This window comes from Ascaphus truei, chromosome 5 (genome assembly GCF_040206685.1).
Source record: "Ascaphus truei isolate aAscTru1 chromosome 5, aAscTru1.hap1, whole genome shotgun sequence".
NCBI classification, from domain to species: domain Eukaryota; kingdom Metazoa; phylum Chordata; class Amphibia; order Anura; family Ascaphidae; genus Ascaphus; species Ascaphus truei.
Genome location: NC_134487.1, coordinates 165,924,954 through 165,947,479, shown reverse-complemented (window position 1 = coordinate 165,947,479; position 22,526 = coordinate 165,924,954). Strand labels below are relative to the sequence as shown.

The window sequence follows — 22,526 nt, the reverse complement described above, 5'->3', positions numbered from 1 at the left end:
TTGAAAGCTGAAATATAGGGGGAAAATACTATGAGAGGCGGCACATGTTCCAAATGAGTCCTTGAGGATCCATGTAACAGCAAAAACATATTGTGACCGCAGAGTTGGCATACAAACATTTCAAATTGCCCCTCTCATTGCTAAACCAATTGCCTCTATAAAATCAACTCAATTTTGCTTCCAGCCAGTTTCCTAAGACTTGAAAAACTGCTAGAGTTATCCCTGTCTTCAAAAGTGGTAACACAAACATTGTCTCAAGCTACAGACCTACAGTAGCTCTATTCTACCAATAGTATCCAAAGTCATGAAGAATGTGTTAATTCCCAACTAAGCAACTTTTATAAGAAGTCAAATTTTCTTAGTCAATTCCAATTTGGTTTCCGATCAAATCATTCCGCAGTCACGACCCTCTTAAAAGTTAGCAATGAGATCCTATGTGGTATGGTATGGAACATGGACAGTTGTCTGGTGCAATATGCCATGATTTTGCAAAGGCTTTTGATACTGTTGACCATGCTATTATGTTAAACAAGTCCCAGTACTCTGTGTGTGTGTGTGTGTGTGTGTGTGTGTGTATGTGTGTCAGTCAGTGTGTGTGTGTGTGTGTATGTGTGTCAGTCAGTGTGTGTGTGTGTGTGTATGTGTGTCAGTCAGTGTGTGTGTGTGTGTGTGTGTCAGTCAGTGTGTGTATGTGTGTCAGTCAGTGTGTGTATGTGTGTCAGTGTGTGTGTGTGTGTGTGTCAGTCAGTGTGTGTGCCAGTCAGTGTGTGTGCCAGTCAGTGTGTGTGTGTATGTGTGTCAGTCAGAGTGTGTGTATGTGTGTCACTGTGTGTGTGTATGTGTGTCAGTCATTGTGTGTGTGTCAGTCAGTGTGTGTGCCAGTCAGTGTGTGTGTATGTGTGTCAGTCAGTGTGTGTGTGTGTGTGTGTATGTGTGTCAGTCAGTGTTTGTGTATGTGTGTCACTGTGTGTGTGTGTGTATGTATGTCAGTCAGTGTGTGTGCGTGTGTATGTGTGTCAGTCAGTGTGTGTGTATGTGTTTCACTGTGTGTGTGAGTATGTGTGTCAGTCAGTGTATGTGTGTCAGTCAGTGTGTGTGTATGTGTGTCAGTCAGTGTGTGTGTGTGTATGTGTGTGTGTATGTGTGTCAGTCAGTGTGTGTATGTGTATGTGTGTCAGTCAGTGTGTGTGTGTATGTGTGTCAGTCAGTGTGTGTGTGTATGTGTGTCAGTCAGTGTGTGTGTGTGTATGTGTGTCAGTCATGTGTGTGTGTATATGTGTGTCAGTCAGTGTGTGTATGTGTCAGTCAGTCAGTGTGCGTGCGTGTGTGTCAGTCAGTGTGCGTGCGTGCATATGTGTGTCAGTGTGCGTGTATGTGTGTGTCAGTCAGTGTGTGTGTGTGTGTCAGTCAGTCAGTGTGCGTGCATGTGTCAGTGTGCGTGCGTGTGTGTGTCAGTTAGTGTGTGTGTGTGTGTCAGTCAGTCAGTCAGTGTGTGTGTCAGTCAGTGTGTGTGTGTGTGTGTGTGTGTGTGTGTGTGTGTGTGTGTGTGTGTGTGTGTGTGCGTGCATGTGTGTCAGTCAGTGTGTGTATGTATGTGTGTATGTGAGTCGGTGTGTATGTGTGTGTGTGTATGTGTGGCAATCAGTGTGTGTGTATGTGTGTGTGTGTGTGTGTGTGTGTGTGTGTGTGTGGCAATCAGTGTGTGTGTATGTGTGTGTGTGTGTGTGTGTGTGTGTGTGTGTGTGTATGTGTGTCAGTCTATGTGTGTGTGTCTGTCAGTGTATGTGTGTCTCTCTTTCTGTGTCCTGCCCCCTCTCTCCTAACCCCCCCCCCCGGAGCTGCGGACTCGCGGGGGCTCTGTCTGAGTTTCCTGACTCTCTCTCCCCCCCCCCAAGCTGCAGACCCGCGTGGGCTCTGGCTGAGTCTACTGACTCTCTCTCTCTCCGAAACCCCACCCCCCGAGCTGCGGACCCGTGGGGGCTCTGTTTGAGTCTCCTGACTCTCTCTCCCCCCCCCCCCGAGCTGCGGACCCGCCGGGGCTCTGGCTGAGTCTCCTGACTCTCTCTCTCCCACCCCTGTGCTTAAGAGGGCCCCCCTCCGGCAGTGCTGCGTGGGAAGCGGCACGCTCAAACCCCCCACTTCCCGCGTTACTGGAGCAGGAGCCGTAAGAGGCGACAGGGCACGTCGCTGGCATATGCTGACAGCGCAGTGAGCATGTGGGGGGAATTGGCGGCCGTTAGGAGCGGTGCCATCATCCCGGTTACCCTCCATGATCTCGGGGCTCCTTTCCTCCTCCGGCCCCGGCGGCGCTCTGTCAGCGGGACACAGGGAAGGGGAAGCGGAGGTAGAGAAGAGGGAGGAGAGAGGCTGAGCAGGGGCTCCTCCTCTCACAGCCGGAGGACTTGCGGGGCTTCCGCCATCTAACTACACCCACGCCTGCAGCAAAGGAAGCTCTGAGCCAGCCATCTTTGTATACCCATGGCAGCGAATGTGTGGGGTTAACGGCGACCGTTAGGAGTGGCGCCGGCGGCTATCGCCGCTGCCGCCGCACGTCACAGCAGGCATGTGGGGGGGGGGGGGGAGGGGAGGGGGAGCCGTGACGTCACTTCCGTTTCACATTTCGTCCCCCATCTCTCCCGTTTTACCCCATCAGAATAGGTACCACTAAAGAAGTTTCACTTCAAAAGGTTGGGAATCACTGGTGTTTGTGATGTGAGATGTGCGGGGAAGATGTGCAAATGGGGGGCGGAAGAGGGGGAGATGTGCTAGATAGCGAGGGGAGATGTACCAATGGGGGGGGGCGGGGAGATGTGCCGGCAGCGAGGGGACATGCCACAACAGCGCGGGAAGATGTGCCGCCAGCGGGGGGGGGGAGAGACATGTTCCGGCAGCAGGGGGAGACAAACTCAGACAGGCACACACACACATATACACACAGACAGACACATACACACACACAGAGACAAATCTCACCCCGCACTACATCCAGTAGTGGGGGCGGAGGTGCCAGGGGAGATGTGCCGGCAGCAGGGTGGGGGGGGGGGGTCATGTATTCAATATTACATTCCCCGGGCGAAGCCGGGTACAAAAGCTAGTATGAGATAAATTGTTTGGTGGCTCTTCTGTTGTTTAATAAAACACAGCACAGGAAGGAGCACGGCCAACAACACACAAAATGGCTACTTAGAACTGCAGCTCTGTCATAAAGCAAGAACAAAGATTTAAAAAAAATGCAAAAAAAAAAAAGAAAACAATCCAAACAAAACAAATACAACATTAAATTATAAGGATGCCTAAAAAGGGGGGAAAACCCCAAGAGGTATTCAACTTCTTCCGAAAATCAGAGACAACAGAAAAAGTAGGCCACATGGAAGAAAACCGTTCACTTCCTGCATCCGTTGCATCGCCAGTTGAGTTATCGGGTCAAGAAGACGCGGGTATACTTAACCCTCCGCTGGAACCTGCAACCAAGGATGACTTGACAAATCTTTGCAACAAAGACGACCTACAAGAAATGTTTAACCAACTTAAACAAACACTCAAAAAGGAATTTACAGAAATTAGATCCGAGATTAAACAAATTGGAATCAGATATACCAACATATATACAAAACCACTTTGTACACGTTATGCAGACTGACTCAGGAGGGCATAATTAAGATAGACTGAGCCCACAGAGTGAAATCAGCATCTGAGGATCCACCATGAGACCTAATGGTCAAAATCCACAATTTCACGGACAAAGCTCTCCTAATGAAAAAAGCAAGGGAAATCAAAGAAATAATATTTGAGAATGCAACGATACATATCTATAAGGATTTGTCTTTCTCCACACTGCAATAGAGGTGCCATTTAAAAGAACTCACAACCCACCTAAGGAATGAAGGAGTTCCATATAAATGGAGTTTTCTGTTCCATTTAATAGTTTTATACAAAGACTCAATGGCTGTCCTCAGAGCAGAAGACCCAGCACTGCTCCTGTAAACATTACGCATACCAACACTGAGCACCAACAACAAAGATAGCCAAACTGAAGAGTTCACAGCTCCACTGAAGGGACAATGCTTGACCAAGGCCGCAGCTAAAAAAAGAGCCACACTGAGAACTGTAAAAGCCAATGCAACAGAATACAGTATCTTACTCAAAAAACAAAGGATAATAACAAGATTATATAATCTGTACACGCAGAAGTAAGAACATCTTCAGAGAAACGTTAGGACTCCCATGTCCAATCTCATATCTAATCTCTATGCACCAAATGATAACAGCACAGATTTGAAAATGTCTTTGACATTTTGACAGACATAGAGAGAGAGAAAAAATGTAGGAGGAGATTTCAGCTTGACACTCAATTCAAACAAAGATAGATACGGTATATAACGAATAGATCTAACAAAGCTAGAAACAAAGATGCCAAAATATTTCAGAAAAGACTAAATGATCTAGGCCTGATATACATCTGGAGGAGGCAAATCTAACTGCCAGAGACTATAGCTATGTAACGGGTATTCCACCCCACCCAATCTCATATATAGTGTGGGTGAGTAGAACATGTAGTGTTACCGGTGTGGTGCGTATACCTGCAGGCTCACAGGAGGTCTGAGCCTCCGCTAGTGAGAGCCTGGGGTGAATCCTCTGGAACGAATCTTCTTTCAGCGCCTCCACCTATGTAGGATTCTAGGGAAATGTAGAATGACCCTAACATAGGAACCCACTCAGAAACCAGATACACCAGTATTAGGGATAACAGGTTTACTGAATGAACAAACACTAATAAGGACAACTATTACATCATCTCTAGTACCATCACAACAGTATAACATCCCCACACGGTGCCCACAGCCCAACCCTTGTCCCGTGGTCAGCGCTGCCACTATGTGTTAATAGAATGTTATGATCGGTTGGTGCACTTGTAGAGTACCTGCCGAGTGCTCCTGCACTCGGGCCTGCAACTACTTCTCAAAGGATCTGTCGACCTGGATCCCGTCTGATCCGGTGCTGTGAATCTTTGCTTGGGGTCCGCCAGGGGTGATCCCACCCGGGAGATAGTCTCTGATCTCTGGGTAGCGACTTGCCCCCAGACCTCTTTTAATGGAACTGCAGCATCCGCTGATTCCTGTCTAACCTTGGTACTACATGACACGGTCCCTAACCTAGGGCCTGTCCCTGATGTACCGCAACCTGAGGTGACTTGGGGAAAACTCCTAGGGCCTGCGGGGTTAATAACCTGCCCCACTCCCTTATCTACCCAAGTCCCTAATCCTCCCTAACACTAGCTCCTAACTCACTAATCCTAACACTAACACGCCTGCAGCCGACACAGTTCTCACAGTCAGCCTGCAGACAGTAACACACGCTGCACACACACTGCACTCAGTACACGCAGCGTCACATACAACACTCAACACAGCAACCTGGAACCCGCAGCAAACACCCTGCACACACTGTGCCTATTTGCCAGTGCGCACAGCACTACCCGCTGTGGCACTGCCAAACCTGCACCTTACATACACTAAGGGCGACCTCCCTATCTAGGGCCGTCCCTTATCAGTTACCCACTAACCTGGTGGGGAGTTGGGGCCTACCTGGAGGGTGAGGGTACCTATCAGGATGCAGGAGCTGCACTCACTCCCTGCATCCTTCCTTCCCCTTCAGCTCCGCTGCTCCAACTGACGTGACTCATGCAAAAGCCCGGGAAATGTATCTCTTTCCTCCAGGGCAGTCCTGCAGCCCTATTGGCTCCTATCAAGCACCTGGTGCCTGCCTCGCTATGCCTCATGGGAATTGTAGTCCCGAGGCCCCTACAATAACATTGAGGCCGCGTGCGTGCCTTCCCTCTGCCTACACAAACCTGTAATGGCCGCCGCAACCTCTCACTAACTTCCCCTACTCTCGCGCGACTCTCCTGCACCTTCCCTTCCCTCACGCAACTGTTCCCTGGCTCTAGGGTTCTCCCTGCGCATGCGCGACTCTGCCCTGTCTCTCGCAGCCTCCCTGCGCATGCGCGAGCTAACTGGGCCGCCGGGGACTCACTGCGCATGCGCGAGTTGAAGCGCAATGGCGGCGCCCTATCCGCCCGGCTCCGGGAGCGCCGGGAGCCCTGAGATGCGCGTGCGGCCTTGGCAACCGGCCGCACGCGTCCCCGGCAACCCCCGAGCCGGGACCTGACCGCCCTCTCCCCTGCCACTGCCGAACGGAGCCGCCATTGGACGCGGCGGCCCCCGCGATCGGCAGTCAGGTGAGGGGGGTGCGGTAGCGCTGGGGAGACCTGGCTACACTCTCCCCCTGGTGGAAAATCCAACGTCCTCGCTTGGAGAACGCCATACCCTGACATAAGGTTACACAATAAAATACGGCATGTCATATTTGTTACAATTATCAGGTCGACTTTACACCTCAGATTACATAGTACATCACACTCAATAATACCCGAGACTGGCTGAGACCATTTGTGGGGTGCCCCTACCAGATCAGATGGGGGTACCTCACTTTTGCGTACGTGAGCCTCCCCCAGAAAAATTTCTTGGAGAGCACACTCTAAGGCGACAGTTTCTGGCTCTTCGCTACTTCCTCCCCCTGGTGGAAGGAGTAGCCCAGTGTCTCTGAAGCAGACCTTTACCCGGTCATCCGCGGCAGGGATGCGGTAGACCAGGAGGCCAGGACCTTTCCCGCGGTCCACCACCTGGCGAATGGCACGCTCCTTTTTGGGCGTAAAGGAGGCCAGTCTCCCTGGATCGTCCTTTACACAGTCCTTGTCCCTACGGACTTGCGAGGCTTCCACTGAGAAGCAAGCACTGGGAAATGTCTCGGTTTCACCTGGCAGGGGGGAAAAAGTAGACACCTTACCCCTGCGGTGATTCATGGTGGCCAACAGGTCCTCGGGGACGCTGTCAGCTCCCACCTTGGTGGTATCGGGACCTGCCCCCGGCACTTCTGGGGCAGTCCACTTACGCGCTGAAAACTCGGGAGCGTTGGATCCCAGTCCTGGGACCACTTGTGTCGGAGCACACGGGCTCATACTCCGTTCAGAAGCCGCAACTCTGGCCTTCTCCACGGCCACCTCCATCGGAGTCTGTGGGGAACAAGGGGGTTCCTTACCACTCGGCTCGCTGACGATGGGCTTCTCTTCTTCCGGAAGGATCGGCGGTAGGCACTGGTCCACTCTCTTCTCTGGACAGCTACCTTCTAATGAGGACACCTCCACCAGGACGCGATGAAGAGGGGAGCCCTTCGCCCGGGCGACCAGACTTAAGGAGCCATCGTGCTCCGCGGTCACCTGGAGGCTCACCCCCGACACCCCTGGGGCAGTCGACTCACCCTTGTCGGCGTTAGGTACTTGTCCCACGCCTAGGACCGATGGTACCTCTGTATTAGGTCCGACTGACCATCGTAGGGCCCACGGGCCCACAGCAGGGTCCGCAACATTGGAAGACACCTCTTCCAGGGTACACGGACCCACAGCAGACTCTGTATCCTCTGCATCACCGCTGGGGTGGTTCGCCGGTAGGCGCATCGCCACCGATGGGACTTCCACCTTTTCCCCGGAAGATATCATGACAGTATCCTCCGCAAGGTAGTCACCAGATTCTTCTGAAATACAGCCAGTGGTTGTGGGTACGAAGCTGGCGTGCTCCGGTACCTCCACTGCAGCCGCACTCTTCTCTGCCAAGGGTTCACTTAGCTCCTTAGCTGACTCTGTAGGCTGGGGTACAATAGGCATCAAGAAAATTGCACCGCAACAATCACATCTGGGCTCCCACGCCAGTGCTCCCCTAGAACAGTCACAGGTGGGGCTAAAGCACTGTGTACACGGCTCCCCATCTACCTCGGTGATCCTGAAGTCTAGTGGCACTTGGGACATGACGGCTCCCTCGTCATAGGCTTCTTGCAAGCAGGGGCACAGGAGCATAAGGAGATCTATTCCTGGCGCTCGCCAGGGCACATACACATTAGGGTGTATCCCCTGACAGTCTATCTCATCCTCATCATAGAACAGAGAGTCTATCTCATCCTCATCCTTAGAGATCAGAGTGTCTATCACAGCGTCCACGTATGGTTGAAGATAACCGTGCTTGCTCCCCCTGGTGGAATCTAAAGGAAGGGCACTTTTTACAAGGGATTGGTTTTCGCTCTGCACTGAGTCACTCACAGCACAGGGGAGGGGCTCTGATTTTCGCGCCAAACCCGGACAGAATGTTGCGACATCTTTCTGTGCAGGCTTGCAGTCAGCAGCACGTGCGCTCTCCTGATTTGGCGGGAGACGCCATTTTGCTGGGTCGGCATAGACTAGGGGGTACCCTTCTGAGGGGCCCCCGGGCATTAACAGTGCGGACGGTGCCTCTGCCAGGCATATATCCTCAGTGTGAGTTACAACAAAAAGTATGGTTTTCCATGTGGACGTGGGATCTTGTTCCTCCTCTAGGACACATGCCCACGGCCACCCAGGAATTTTACACATACCCTCCCGGACCTTCATTGCGGGTATACTAAAGGGTATGCCTCCTACCGCCACTACCTGGCCAGGCTCCATATACTGCCGCAAAGCTCAGGCAAGGACCTCGTCTCTGGACTTCACAAACATGGCGACAAAAATAGGAACGGGACAATTTAGAAAAAATGGACAGGGCACCCCAGGTGTATCTCAGCAGCGCCTCCAAATGTAACGGGTATTCCACCCCACCCAATCTCATATATAGTGTGGGTGAGTAGAACATGTAGTGTTACCGGTGTGGTGCGTATACCTGCAGGCTCACAGGAGGTCTGAGCCTCTGCTAGTGAGAGCCTGGGGTGAATCCTCTGGAACGAATCTTCTTTCAGCGCCTCCACCTATGTAGGATTCTAGGGAAATGTAGAATGACCCTAACATAGGAACCCACTCAGAAACCAGATACACCAGTATTAGGGATAACAGGTTTACTGAATGAACAAACACTAATAAGGACAACTATTACATCATCTCTAGTACCATCACAACAGTATAACATCCCCACACGGTGCCCACAGCCCAACCCTTGTCCCGTGGTCAGCGCTGCCACTATGTGTTAATAGAATGTTATGATCGGTTGGTGCACTTGTAGAGTACCTGCCGAGTGCTCCTGCACTCGGGCCTGCAACTACTTCTCAAAGGATCTGTCGACCTGGATCCCGTCTGATCCGGTGCTGTGAATCTTTGCTTGGGGTCCGCCAGGGGTGATCCCACCCGGGAGATAGTCTCTGATCTCTGGGTAGCGACTTGCCCCCAGACCTCTTTTAATGGAACTGCAGCATCCGCTGATTCCTGTCTAACCTTGGTACTACATGACACGGTCCCTAACCTAGGGCCTGTCCCTGATGTACCGCAACCTGAGGTGACTTGGGGAAAACTCCTAGGGCCTGCGGGGTTAATAACCTGCCCCACTCCCTTATCTACCCAAGTCCCTAATCCTCCCTAACACTAGCTCCTAACTCACTAATCCTAACACTAACACGCCTGCAGCCGACACAGTTCTCACAGTCAGCCTGCAGACAGTAACACACGCTGCACACACACTGCACTCAGTACACGCAGCGTCACATACAACACTCAACACAGCAACTTGGAACCCGCAGCAAACACCCTGCACACACTGTGCCTATTTGCCAGTGCGCACAGCACTACCCGCTGTGGCACTGCCAAACCTGCACCTTACATACACTAAGGGCGACCTCCCTATCTAGGGCCGTCCCTTATCAGTTACCCACTAACCTGGTGGGGAGTTGGGGCCTACCTGGAGGGTGAGGGTACCTATCAGGATGCAGGAGCTGCACTCACTCCTTCCTTCCCCTTCAGCTCCGCTGCTCCAACTGACGTGACTCATGCAAAAGCCCGGGAAATGTATCTCTTTCCTCCAGGGCAGTCCTGCAGCCCTATTGGCTCCTATCAAGCACCTGGTGCCTGCCTCGCTATGCCTCATGGGAATTGTAGTCCCGAGGCCCCTACAATAACATTGAGGCCGCGTGCGTGCCTTCCCTCTGCCTACACAAACCTGTAATGGCCGCCGCAACCTCTCACTAACTTCCCCTACTCTCGCGCGACTCTCCTGCGCCTTCCCTGCCCTCACGCAACTGTTCCCTGGCTCTAGGGTTCTCCCTGCGCATGCGCGACTCTGCCCTGTCTCTCGCAGCCTCCCTGCGCATGCGCGAGCTAACTGGGCCGCCGGGGACTCACTGCGCATGCGCGAGTTGAAGCGCAATGGCGGCGCCCTATCCGCCCGGCTCCGGGAGCGCCGGGAGCCCTGAGATGCGCGTGCGGCCTTGGCAACCGGCCGCACGCGTCCCCGGCAACCCCCGAGCCGGGACCTGACCGCCCTCTCCCCTGCCACTGCCGAACGGAGCCGCCATTGGACGCGGCGGCCCCCGCGATCGGCAGTCAGGTGAGGGGGGTGCGGTAGCGCTGGGGAGACCTGGCTACACTCTCCCCCTGGTGGAAAATCCAACGTCCTCGCTTGGAGAACGCCATACCCTGACATAAGGTTACACAATAAAATACGGCATGTCATATTTGTTACAATTATCAGGTCGACTTTACACCTCAGATTACATAGTACATCACACTCAATAATACCCGAGACTGGCTGAGACCATTTGTGGGGTGCCCCTACCAGATCAGATGGGGGTACCTCACTTTTGCGTCCGTGAGCCTCCCCCAGAAAAATTTCTTGGAGAGCACACTCTAAGGCGACAGTTTCTGGCTCTTCGCTACTTCCTCCCCCTGGTGGAAGGAGTAGCCCAGTGTCTCTGAAGCAGACCTTTACCCGGTCATCCGCGGCAGGGATGCGGTAGACCAGGAGGCCAGGACCTTTCCCGCGGTCCACCACCTGGCGAATGGCACGCTCCTTTTTGGGCGTAAAGGAGGCCAGTCTCCCTGGATCGTCCTTTACACAGTCCTTGTCCCTACGGACTTGCGAGGCTTCCACTGAGAAGCAAGCACTGGGAAATGTCTCGGTTTCACCTGGCAGGGGGGAAAAAGTAGACACCTTACCCCTGCGGTGATTCATGGTGGCCAACAGGTCCTCGGGGACGCTGTCAGTTCCCACCTTGGTGGTATCGGGACCTTCCCCCGGCACTTCTGGGGCAGTCCACTTACGCGCTGAAAACTCGGGAGCGTTGGATCCCAGTCCTGGGACCACTTGTGTCGGAGCACACGGGCTCATACTCCGTTCAGAAGCCGCAACTCTAGCCTTCTCCACGGCCACCTCCATCGGAGTCTGTGGGGAACAAGGGGGTTCCTTACCACTCGGCTCGCTGACGATGGGCTTCTCTTCTTCCGGAAGGATCGGCGGTAGGCACTGGTCCACTCTCTTCTCTGGACAGCTACCTTCTAATGAGGACACCTCCACCAGGACGCGATGAAGAGGGGAGCCCTTCGCCCGGGCGACCAGACTTAAGGAGCCATCGTGCTCCGCGGTCACCTGGAGGCTCACCCCCGACACCCCTGGGGCAGTCGACTTACCCTTGTCGGCGTTAGGTACTGGTCCCACGCCTAGGACCGATGGTACCTCTGTATTAGGTCTGACTGACCATCGTAGGGCACACGGGCCCACAGCAGGGTCCGCAACATTGGAAGACACCTCTTCCAGGGTACACGGACCCACAGCAGACTCTGTATCCTCTGCATCACCGCTGGGGTGGTTCGCCGGTAGGCGCATCGCCACCGATGGGACTTCCACCTTTTCCCCGGAAGATATCATGACAGTATCCTCCGCAAGGTAGTCACCAGATTCTTCTGAAATACAGCCAGTGGTTGTGGGTACGAAGCTGGCGTGCTCCGGTACCTCCACTGCAGCCGCACTCTTCTCTGCCAAGGGTTCACTTAGCTCCTTAGCTGACTCTGTAGGCTGGGGTACAATAGGCATCAAGAAAATTGCACCGCAACAATCACATCTGGGCTCCCACGCCAGTGCTCCCCTAGAACAGTCACAGGTGGGGCTAAAGCACTGTGTACACGGCTCCCCATCTACCTCGGTGATCCTGAAGTCTAGTGGCACTTGGGACATGACGGCTCCCTCGTCATAGGCTTCTTGCAAGCAGGGGCACAGGAGCATAAGGAGATCTATTCCTGGCGCTCGCCAGGGCACATACACATTAGGGTGTATCCCCTGACAGTCTATCTCATCCTCATCATAGAACAGAGAGTCTATCTCATCCTCATCCTTAGAGATCAGAGTGTCTATCACAGCGTCCACGTATGGTTGAAGATAACCGTGCTTGCTCCCCCTGGTGGAATCTAAAGGAAGGGCACTTTTTACAAGGGATTGGTTTTCGCTCTGCACTGAGTCACTCACAGCACAGGGGAGGGGCTCTGATTTTCGCGCCAAACCCGGACAGAATGTTGCGACATCTTTCTGTGCAGGCTTGCAGTCAGCAGCACGTGCGCTCTCCTGATTTGGCGGGAGACGCCATTTTGCTGGGTCGGCATAGACTAGGGGGTACCCTTCTGAGGGGCCCCCAGGCATTAACAGTGCGGACGGTGCCTCTGCCAGGCATATATCCTCAGTGTGAGTTACAACAAAAAGTATGGTTTTCCATGTGGACGTGGGATCTTGTTCCTCCTCTAGGACACATGCCCACAGCCACCCAGGAATTTTACACATACCCTCCCGGACCTTCATTGCGGGTATACTAAAGGGTATGCCTCCTACCGCCACTACCTGGCCAGGCTCCATATACTGCCGCAAAGCCCAGGCAAGGACCTCGTCTCTGGACTTCACAAACATGGCGACAAAAATAGGAACGGGACAATTTAGAAAAAATGGACAGGGCACCCCAGGTGTATCTCAGCAGCGCCTCCAAATGTAACGGGTATTCCACCCCACCCAATCTCATATATAGTGTGGGTGAGTAGAACATGTAGTGTTACCGGTGTGGTGCGTATACCTGCAGGCTCACAGGAGGTCTGAGCCTCCGCTAGTGAGAGCCTGGGGTGAATCCTCTGGAACGAATCTTCTTTCAGCGCCTCCACCTATGTAGGATTCTAGGGAAATGTAGAATGACCCTAACATAGGAACCCACTCAGAAACCAGATACACCAGTATTAGGGATAACAGGTTTACTGAATGAACAAACACTAATAAGGACAACTATTACATCATCTCTAGTACCATCACAACAGTATAACATCCCCACACGGTGCCCACAGCCCAACCCTTGTCCCGTGGTCAGCGCTGCCACTATGTGTTAATAGAATGTTATGATCGGTTGGTGCACTTGTAGAGTACCTGCCGAGTGCTCCTGCACTCGGGCCTGCAACTACTTCTCAAAGGATCTGTCGACCTGGATCCCGTCTGATCCGGTGCTGTGAATCTTTGCTTGGGGTCCGCCAGGGGTGATCCCACCCGGGAGATAGTCTCTGATCTCTGGGTAGCGACTTGCCCCCAGACCTCTTTTAATGGAACTGCAGCATCCGCTGATTCCTGTCTAACCTTGGTACTACATGACACGGTCCCTAACCTAGGGCCTGTCCCTGATGTACCGCAACCTGAGGTGACTTGGGGAAAACTCCTAGGGCCTGCGGGGTTAATAACCTGCCCCACTCCCTTATCTACCCAAGTCCCTAATCCTCCCTAACACTAGCTCCTAACTCACTAATCCTAACACTAACATGCCTGCAGCCGACACAGTTCTCACAGTCAGCCTGCAGACAGTAACACACGCTGCACACACACTGCACTCAGTACACGCAGCGTCACATACAACACTCAACACAGCAACCTGGAACCCGCAGCAAACACCCTGCACACACTGTGCCTATTTGCCAGTGCGCACAGCACTACCCGCTGTGGCACTGCCAAACCTGCACCTTACATACACTAAGGGCGACCTCCCTATCTAGGGCCGTCCCTTATCAGTTACCCACTAACCTGGTGGGGAGTTGGGGCCTACCTGGAGGGTGAGGGTACCTATCAGGATGCAGGAGCTGCACTCACTCCCTGCATCCTTCCTTCCCCTTCAGCTCCGCTGCTCCAACTGACGTGACTCATGCAAAAGCCCGGGAAATGTATCTCTTTCCTCCAGGGCAGTCCTGCAGCCCTATTGGCTCCTATCAAGCACCTGGTGCCTGCCTCGCTATGCCTCATGGGAATTGTAGTCCCGAGGCCCCTACAATAACATTGAGGCCGCGTGCGTGCCTTCCCTCTGCCTACACAAACCTGTAATGGCCGCCGCAACCTCTCACTAACTTCCCCTACTCTCGCGCGACTCTCCTGCGCCTTTCCTGCCCTCACGCAACTGTTCCCTGGCTCTAGGGTTCTCCCTGCGCATGCGCGACTCTGCCCTGTCTCTCGCAGCCTCCCTGCGCATGCGCGAGCTAACTGGGCCGCCGGGGACTCATTGCGCATGCGCGAGTTGAAGCGCAATGGCGGCGCCCGATCCGCCCGGCTCCGGGAGCGCCGGGAGCCCTGAGATGCGCGTGCGGCCTTGGCAACCGGCCGCACGCGTCCCCGGCAACCCCCGAGCCGGGACCTGACCGCCCTCTCCCCTGCCACTGCCGAACGGAGCCGCCATTGGACGCGGCGGCCCCCGCGATCGGCAGTCAGGTGAGGGGGGTGCGGTAGCGCTGGGGAGACCTGGCTACAGCTACTACACTGTGCCCCACAAAACCTATTCAAGAATATACCTACTACTGACAGATTCTAACACTGCTTCCTCAGTAGGGAAAACTACTCCCATATTTAACATCTCACTTGAGGTCTGCTTTTTGCAACATATTGTTATAGTCTACACTATCTCAAGGTTGGCAATTTCATCAAAAGCAGGCACTTTCATACTTAGGTGAAAAAACAGAAAGTGAATCCCTGTGCTTCTCCTATTGCGCTAACAATAAATGGGGAAATAAATATACATAGTGAAACCTACTGTAAGTCTGTAAGACAAAGGAGAATGTTGGTTACATTCTTTGATCAAATAATGACAAGCTTGCTAACCAACATCAAGGTAAATCTCAGTAGCAGGTCCCAATGCTAAATGCATACAAATGTTCTGTGAAATATACCCTGAAGGGGTTAATAAACTAAGCATAAGCTTACAGTATGTAACTTAGTGCAGTTAAAAACTTGTATATACCAGTGAAGATACTTACATGTATGCAAGTAGAGTGAAAAGTGAATTTACTTGTACTATTTACTATGTGCTACCATACTTAGGAATTAAACAAAGCAAGTCAATAGAAACCATGTACAAATCTAATTACCCAGTACTACTGAGAAACCTATGAAACATACTGATTAAATGGACTAAATACCCAATTTTGTGGTTAGGAAGAATATACTCAGTTAAGATTAATCTATTCTCTAGAATACTGTATCTTTTCACACCCATTCCAATAAACCAAAAACAACTGGAGAACCTACAAAAAAAGAAAGCACTTTGTATAGACCAACCACTGAGGGGTTGGGGCAGGGGGATAACTAGCACTCCCAAACTTGCTAGCATACTACAGAGCAGTCAGAATAGGTCAACTCACACTGTGGCACATACTAGAGAAAAAAACAAGATGGATATAGATAGAGGCTGAAGAAATAAAGTCTCAGAATATCAAATGTATCTTGTTGATCCAGGCTGAAGATAGCTCATTAATTGTTAAGACATACCCAGTACTGGATCACTCTATCGGATTATGGGAGACTCTTAAGTTTAAAAATAATTTAACTACAAAAGAATCAAACATGACCGCTCTGTTTGGAAATTTGGCATTCAAACCAGGTATGAAAGCAAATGATTTAAAAAAGTTTAAGTTCTTTCAAAACCAAAGATGTCTCACATTTGAATCTGGTCTGTAACTGTTACATACGCCCATAATATATAGTATCTTAACTGTGCATGCAATGTCTTGTATATAATGTATACACTGTTCACTTATGTAACTGTATTTGTAACCATGTATTATTTGTCATTTAACTCTATGCCCAGGGCATACTTGAAAACGAGAGGTAACTCTCAATGTATTATTTCCTGGTAAAATATTTTATAAATAAATAAATTTTCATGGTTGGAAAAAAAAAACCAACAAGGATAAGGGACCTAGTGTTTTTCGACAAGATCCAAACATTTGAATAACTAAATAATTAAGCACACACAAAGCCCCAAATAGAGAAATATACAGATACCGTTAAATAAGATCTATTGTTTCCATAGTGTTACAGAGGCAAACCAAGCTCCTCTGACACAATTTTTAAGCATATACTGTATGAAAAACAGACCAATACACAAGCGGCCTGATATCATTGCTGTAACAAACCTTCCTGTCAAAACCACAGGACAACAAATTAACATACATTATGCAATGGGAGAAGGAGCTCAGTGAAGTCCTGGAATGGGAGGACTGGGGAAAAATGTGGGAATCCATAAGGAAGGTATCTCTGGGCACATTAATTAAGGAAAACAGCTACTGTATAATGGACTATTTTGCTGGTACTATACACCAGAAAGACTTAATCAAGTGCACCCAACACCTTCCCTGCTTTGCTTCAGAGGATGCTGGGAGCCAGGATCTATGCTACATATCTGGTGGGAATGTAAGGAAATAAAAGATCTTTGGATTCCAACTACACCTATTCGCTGCCTTACTCCGACCTCTGCCTATGACCAGATTACGCTACTTTACCACCTGCCCTGGACACTAGCCTGTGACTCTGACTATGCCCCATTTACTGCCTTTACAGACCAATGACTATGTATTAATTAAGATGGATGTAACTTTTGCCCGAATTCTTACCACCCCTTCCCCAATAGCCTAGTTTTCCTTTCTGTACACCTTACCCCAACAATGTTGTGATTAAAACTTTTGTGAAAAAATAACACATCACAGGAAGCTTCATGAGTGTACAATGACTGCACAATGTTGAAGAGATCCACAGACTGTCAAAATATGAAAACATACAGTACCAATAAAGTGCATTAATGGGGATAGTGAAAAGAGCAACCTACACCATCAGAGCATCATCGTTTTACAGTATAACTGGGTGGGAGATTTAAAATTCACATCTGGAAGAAGTTTTTTTTAATGTATATAAAAAACACAAATGGTAAAAAAATGAAAATTTTATTTTTATGACATTCATCCTAAACACATCATAAGCAAACACACACAGCTGTATTCAGTTAAAGAAAACATTTTTAGGGAGTCTATATCTGTCATACGTATACTATATGCATAATTGATATGACAGCACATTACTTCAGCCAATATGTGAGTCCTATCTGAAATCATAGTGTGTGAGGTGATATACAGTAACCCATATAGTGTAACTCATTTGGGGGTAAAGAGAATGACGTGAAAGTAGCAGTGAGTGCTAGTTCTTTCACTGCATTTAAGAAAAAGTTTTTTTAAAGTAAATGTCTGTCTTATTGTGGTCTTTCTTTCTGATCTACACACTTATTTTTCTCCCCTAGCTTGACAATCATTGCATCCAGAGAGGGATAGCTACTAGTAAGTACTATATAAGCAAGTAATAACCCTACTTTTTATGAGGCCCTTCGGAGACTTTACTTGCACAGTTCTGCTATCTACAGTACACAAAGAACATTGAAGAAATTGAAGAGGTACAGAATAGAGCAGCTACAGTTACATTAATAAATGGACTGTCAGGTGGAAGTTATGAAGGGGATACTCTGCTCTGTATAGTTTTATCCTAGGATTGGATAAAGGGAAAGGTAATATTTACACTGAGTAAAAAAATATGTTTTCTTTCACGTGCTATGTTGATTCAGAGAACGAGACAGTATGCTATGTAATGAAGAGGAAAATATTGCCAACAAAATTTCAAAGAAACATTACATAACGTTGCAAAGGTTCTTTATAGGGATTTTTTTATTGTGGTTTAATGTAATATTGTAATGAGTGAAGGACTTGTTTATAAATATAACTGAAGTACAGTAACCAGAACACACTCTTTTCCCTTCAACAATTTACAAATCAATTACTATTGATTTTTAAAAAAAAAAATATTTTAATTTTTTTTTAATGTAATCTTGCAGTACTAAAGAAAAACCAACCTTCCTCATATTTTAGATAGTGGCCCTTATTAAGTAAGCTGGAATATCGCTGATCCGGCGCTGTAGACTCTGTTATTTAACCTTTCCTATACACGATGGCAACCTTAAGTCTTTTCACAGTTAAATTGCACTGCAAACAGAAATATGGCCCCCGCATTAAGGCAGGAGCTCATGGCGGGAGCAAGCCCGCACTCCCCCCTCTTTGCTTTCACTTACTGGCATTGCCTCCACTCCTGCTTGCCTCAGCTGTGGAGTTAAACCCAGGGAGAGGTACTGGTTATGCTATGGGGAGGGAGGCACTAAGGCGTGTGTGCGCTGGTCGGCAAGCCTCTTCCCACGCGACCCACCAGAGGGAGAAGATCCCCACCCTCCCTATGTTTGGCTTTTAGAATGGTTATGATGTTACTGTTTTAATGTTCTTTTGTATTTTTTTTAAACGGGGGGGGGGGTGATACTAATATATATTTCATTATAGGATCTGTCACAGCAGTAGGCAGGTTGTTGGCTTCCCAGGCTTAGAGAGATCAAGAGGTATAAGGACACCTTATAAAATGGTGCCCTTTAGCAGACTGGTTGGATTTATTCTGCTACGTCTGGTATGTGTGTCATGAGACATGGAGATGCCATTCTGGCTAACTATTACAGCTGGGCTGCCTAGCAGGTGGCAAAGAAGATTTGGTAAAACTTAGATTAAAATATAAATAAAGCTGTGGCCTTGTTTATCCCCACACACAATGTGTCTGTCGTTAATTGGGGATTTGGGGGGGGGGCGAAGGGGGCGGAGGAACATACATTATGGGTTCCTTCCACGCCATGTTAGTGGCACATAACAGAATATTAAAAAACATTAAAGTTTGAAATTTAACCAAAATTGTAAATATAGGTTCCCAGTGTCGAATTTCCCATTCGGACCGGCCCAAGGCGGCAAAATCTTGGTGCGGCAAAATGTCCGCCCCATATACATTTGCCGCACGCTGAAGCCCATCAGCCCAATGGGAAGGCATTTAGCTATGGCGAACGCATCCTTGCTGCCGCCCTCCTTTTCCTTTTGAATCGCAGCGTCAAATGACACACGGACGTCACAAACGTGACATCACACGGTGTCTCATTGCCATAGCAACACGACGTCGCAGTGTCAAATGACGCCATGGTCATGACGTTGCATGACCATGGCAACATGATGCCGTGTGACATCACGTTGGTGGTGTCCGCGGCGTCATTTGACACTGCGATTCGAAAGAAGAAGGAGGGCGGCAGCACGGAGACGGCCACCACATGTAAGTGCCGAGGGGTGGTGGATTTTTAAATCTGCCACTGTAGGCTCTCTTATTTAAGCTTTCCTATACAAGATGGCAATATGAAAGAGGCAAAGCTGTAGGAAGTCAGAAAGGGAAACTGAGAAACATTCTGAAACAAATTGATCTAGTTTGCGGCAGCCATGCTTTAGAATCCCATCATATTCATAACTGCATATTGCTGTTGTCCTATATCAATGGATGAATGCACCTAAAATTTCCAATTTCTTCACAGAATTATGTAGATTACTATATTAGACATCTTATTTTATTCTGCTGCCAGTTTTGAAAAATATTATTTCATTATTGTCCAAGACTGTCTTCAGTCAAATTCATGTGGTGTTTTTTTTGTTGCTTTGGTATATTCATTAACCCCTTCACTGCCGTGGAGACTTCTGTTGGAAATTATGAAAGCCTATATATGGTAACTTTCTTGCAAACCGCTTCTCTCCTTCCCACTTGTTTTTTCCATCTAAAAAGTTGCTGTACACATATTCTCATTAATACATGACACACACCGTGACTCTTTCCTCTTAAAACACTACATTGACTTTCTAATAAATTACACATACAGTAAATTGCAATTTTCTCCTCCCCTGTTTCACAACACATTACACCTCTTAAGATTCAGGAAAAATCCCTTCTCTTACCTTTAAGCTCCAACATCCTACAAACCTTCTGCTCTGCACTTGCAATCTGCTTAAACATCATGTTTAGTTAGTTCCACATTTCCTCGCCTATCATACACAACTAAAGCCTTTATTACTTTCACTCACAGGACCCTACTTCTAGAAAGATCTCCCCAAATGTAAATACATATTTCAACAGGATAGAAATACTAATGACAAAACCACCCACTAACCAAACACACAACTTAGATTAAGGGACATTTGGGCCAGGAATTCCGTTACCCTTATGTTTATTTTTTTGTCTCTAATGTCAATTTTGTCTCTGATGTCAATTGGCCATGGTCAATGATGGCCTCTGATGTCAATGGCTATGGGCCATTTCTCATCCCTTCAGCTTGGCACTTGATTATCTAGGACCGACTGACCCATGTTCAACTGATGTTTACATGGAACCCTTCTTCGCTTTGGATTTCGTAGTTTTCATTTAAACATTTGCTACTACCACCAAGGCCTGCAACTGCAGTGTTAACACGCCGGCCCTCACCCGGGCGTTCCATGCACACCACTATTTTCCTCCAACTTGCCATGGGTTTGCCAACTTGGTTCTCAGCCTGCAGACCACTGCACAGAAAATCCCATTGCGACAAGTCCTGAAGTGGACCCTCTCAAAGCTCAGTTTTCATTAAATAATTGGATTTTCCTGGTTCTCAACCAGTTCTAAGGTCAACTGCAAGGCACTGGCCATGGTATGGAGACATGGGTGGTGCCTCATCTAGCCATGACACATGTTCAGCCACACTTTAATTCCCAGCCAAAGGGACTCAGCTTTTAGAACTAATTTGTATCCTGGAGTTACAGATCTAACTTTCTGGCTTCCCTTACCTACATTTTTCTATCACTCCAGAGGCATGCTTGGGATATGGGTATAGCCTAGTGCAAGATTAACAGCACCTAGCGAGAGCTGACAGGGTGTTGTCAGAAGAGCAATGCTTTTCCATGGCTTGGGCCCCCTTTCCGGGTGATGGAGAGTAAAAAGGAGGTCCAGAGAAAGAAGAAGCAGTAGATAGTCTGCTCACTAAATGATAACATTCAGGATCCTTATTCCAAAAATGAGACCATGTCACATACCCTCACTCAAGATAAGATTTCTTTTACTCTGAATTCATGATGACTTGGCAAGCGGAGGTCATTATAATACTTATTGGACTAGAAATGAATTGCATAATTCCTTTTCTAACATGAAATAAAAAAACAAAACTATCTTAAGTCCCAAGTCTCACTTAGACAGTTTAGAATATATTGTTTTAAGGTAATGCCTTTGCTTTTCTCTTTGTTCAAATATTATCACATACCTTACCACTTAATCCTCCAGCATGTTAATATTAGATGTTGCTATCAATTACAAATTGATGTACAGATGCAGCCACCTGTATCTGACCACTTGCCTTGGAAAATCTGGGGCTTTCTCACAGTAAACGCTGCGAGATTGCAGGTGACTGCATCTGTAAAATAATTTTTAAATAGGAGCATCAAAGTGATTTTTCAAAGAAACAAGTTTGTTGCTCAACCCAGGTCATTTCAGCATTGCATAATCATTATATCATGGTCACTAGCCACTTATAATAGCAGAATATATTATGTTTTTGGTGCAATTTCTGACTCTGTTCATGAGCTATTTTTGAGACTAACTTAGAACTAATAAACATACTGCAGCTTAAGGTAAAAATAAATAAACACAACACATGCTAGATGTTACATATCTGAGAGCTTTCACTGTGTTTTAAATTCAATCTCTGTTGCGTAGTCAGAATGGGGCTTTACCTGCAAGCTTTAGTATACGGCACTGCTAATAACTTCATCAGGACAAAACCTGTAGGTACTGTCAGATCTTCAATTTCAGGTATTATAAACACTTTCTTTTATCCTGTGAAGCTTGCAGTTAAAATTTAATAGGCATGCTTAAATTATGTATTTCTGCACAGACTGTTATGTGAGCTATCTCTTCATACTTTCAAAAGTCTTTGTTCTTGCTCAAAAATATAACATTGTTCATTTTTCAGAAGGGTGATGATTTTGCTGAGAAGTCAGGCATGCCTTCACCATGGCTCTTCATAATTATATTCCTAGACAATGGAGCACGTTTAAACTTGGGCAATTTCATGTGTTCAGTTAATGAAATGTTCCCTTATCCAGACCAAATGCCTTTGAATGAAAAGCTTAAAATACACAAAGTCACTTGCACAGTTTTGTCATTTATTTTCTTGGGAGTTTCAAACTAACACATCAATTGAGTACAATTTAAAGAGTTCATAATTAGGTAGAGCTTTAATAAAAAATAAAATAAAAAATAGGTTGAATTAGTTCCTGTTAATCTATTTTGCCTCGCTGCAGAGCATGTCAGATTGGTGCTATAATTAAACATAAAACCCCCCACAGACTGAGCATGCTTTTATTCAAACCTATAAAGTCAGTGTATGGCAAAGTGTCCCATAGAGGACAAAGGAGCAACCATACAAGCAAAGGAGCAGGTCAGGTTTTAGTATATATTACTGAATGTGTGTCCAGTTCAATTTTATTATAGAAGGTGTAGCAT

The 22,526-nt window shown here is 48.3% G+C and overlaps 1 protein-coding gene and 1 long non-coding RNA gene across 3 annotated transcripts in view; one reads left to right on the top strand and one right to left on the bottom strand.

Moving 5' to 3' along the window:
* The window catches only part of FSTL4 (follistatin like 4), a 1,082,354-nt gene that overhangs the window by 768,179 nt on the left and 291,649 nt on the right, over positions 1-22,526 (bottom strand). The gene's annotated exons all lie outside the window — the stretch shown is intronic.
* The window catches only part of LOC142494492 (uncharacterized), a 96,130-nt gene that overhangs the window by 13,939 nt on the left and 59,665 nt on the right, over positions 1-22,526 (top strand). The window contains exon 2 of one of the 2 annotated variants that reach the window (XR_012801484.1): positions 17,407-17,443. The exons of the other annotated variant lie outside the window; for it this stretch is intronic. This is a non-coding gene — a long non-coding RNA (uncharacterized LOC142494492). The remainder of the gene's footprint in view (positions 1-17,406; positions 17,444-22,526) is intronic. 2 annotated transcript variants of the gene reach the window in all.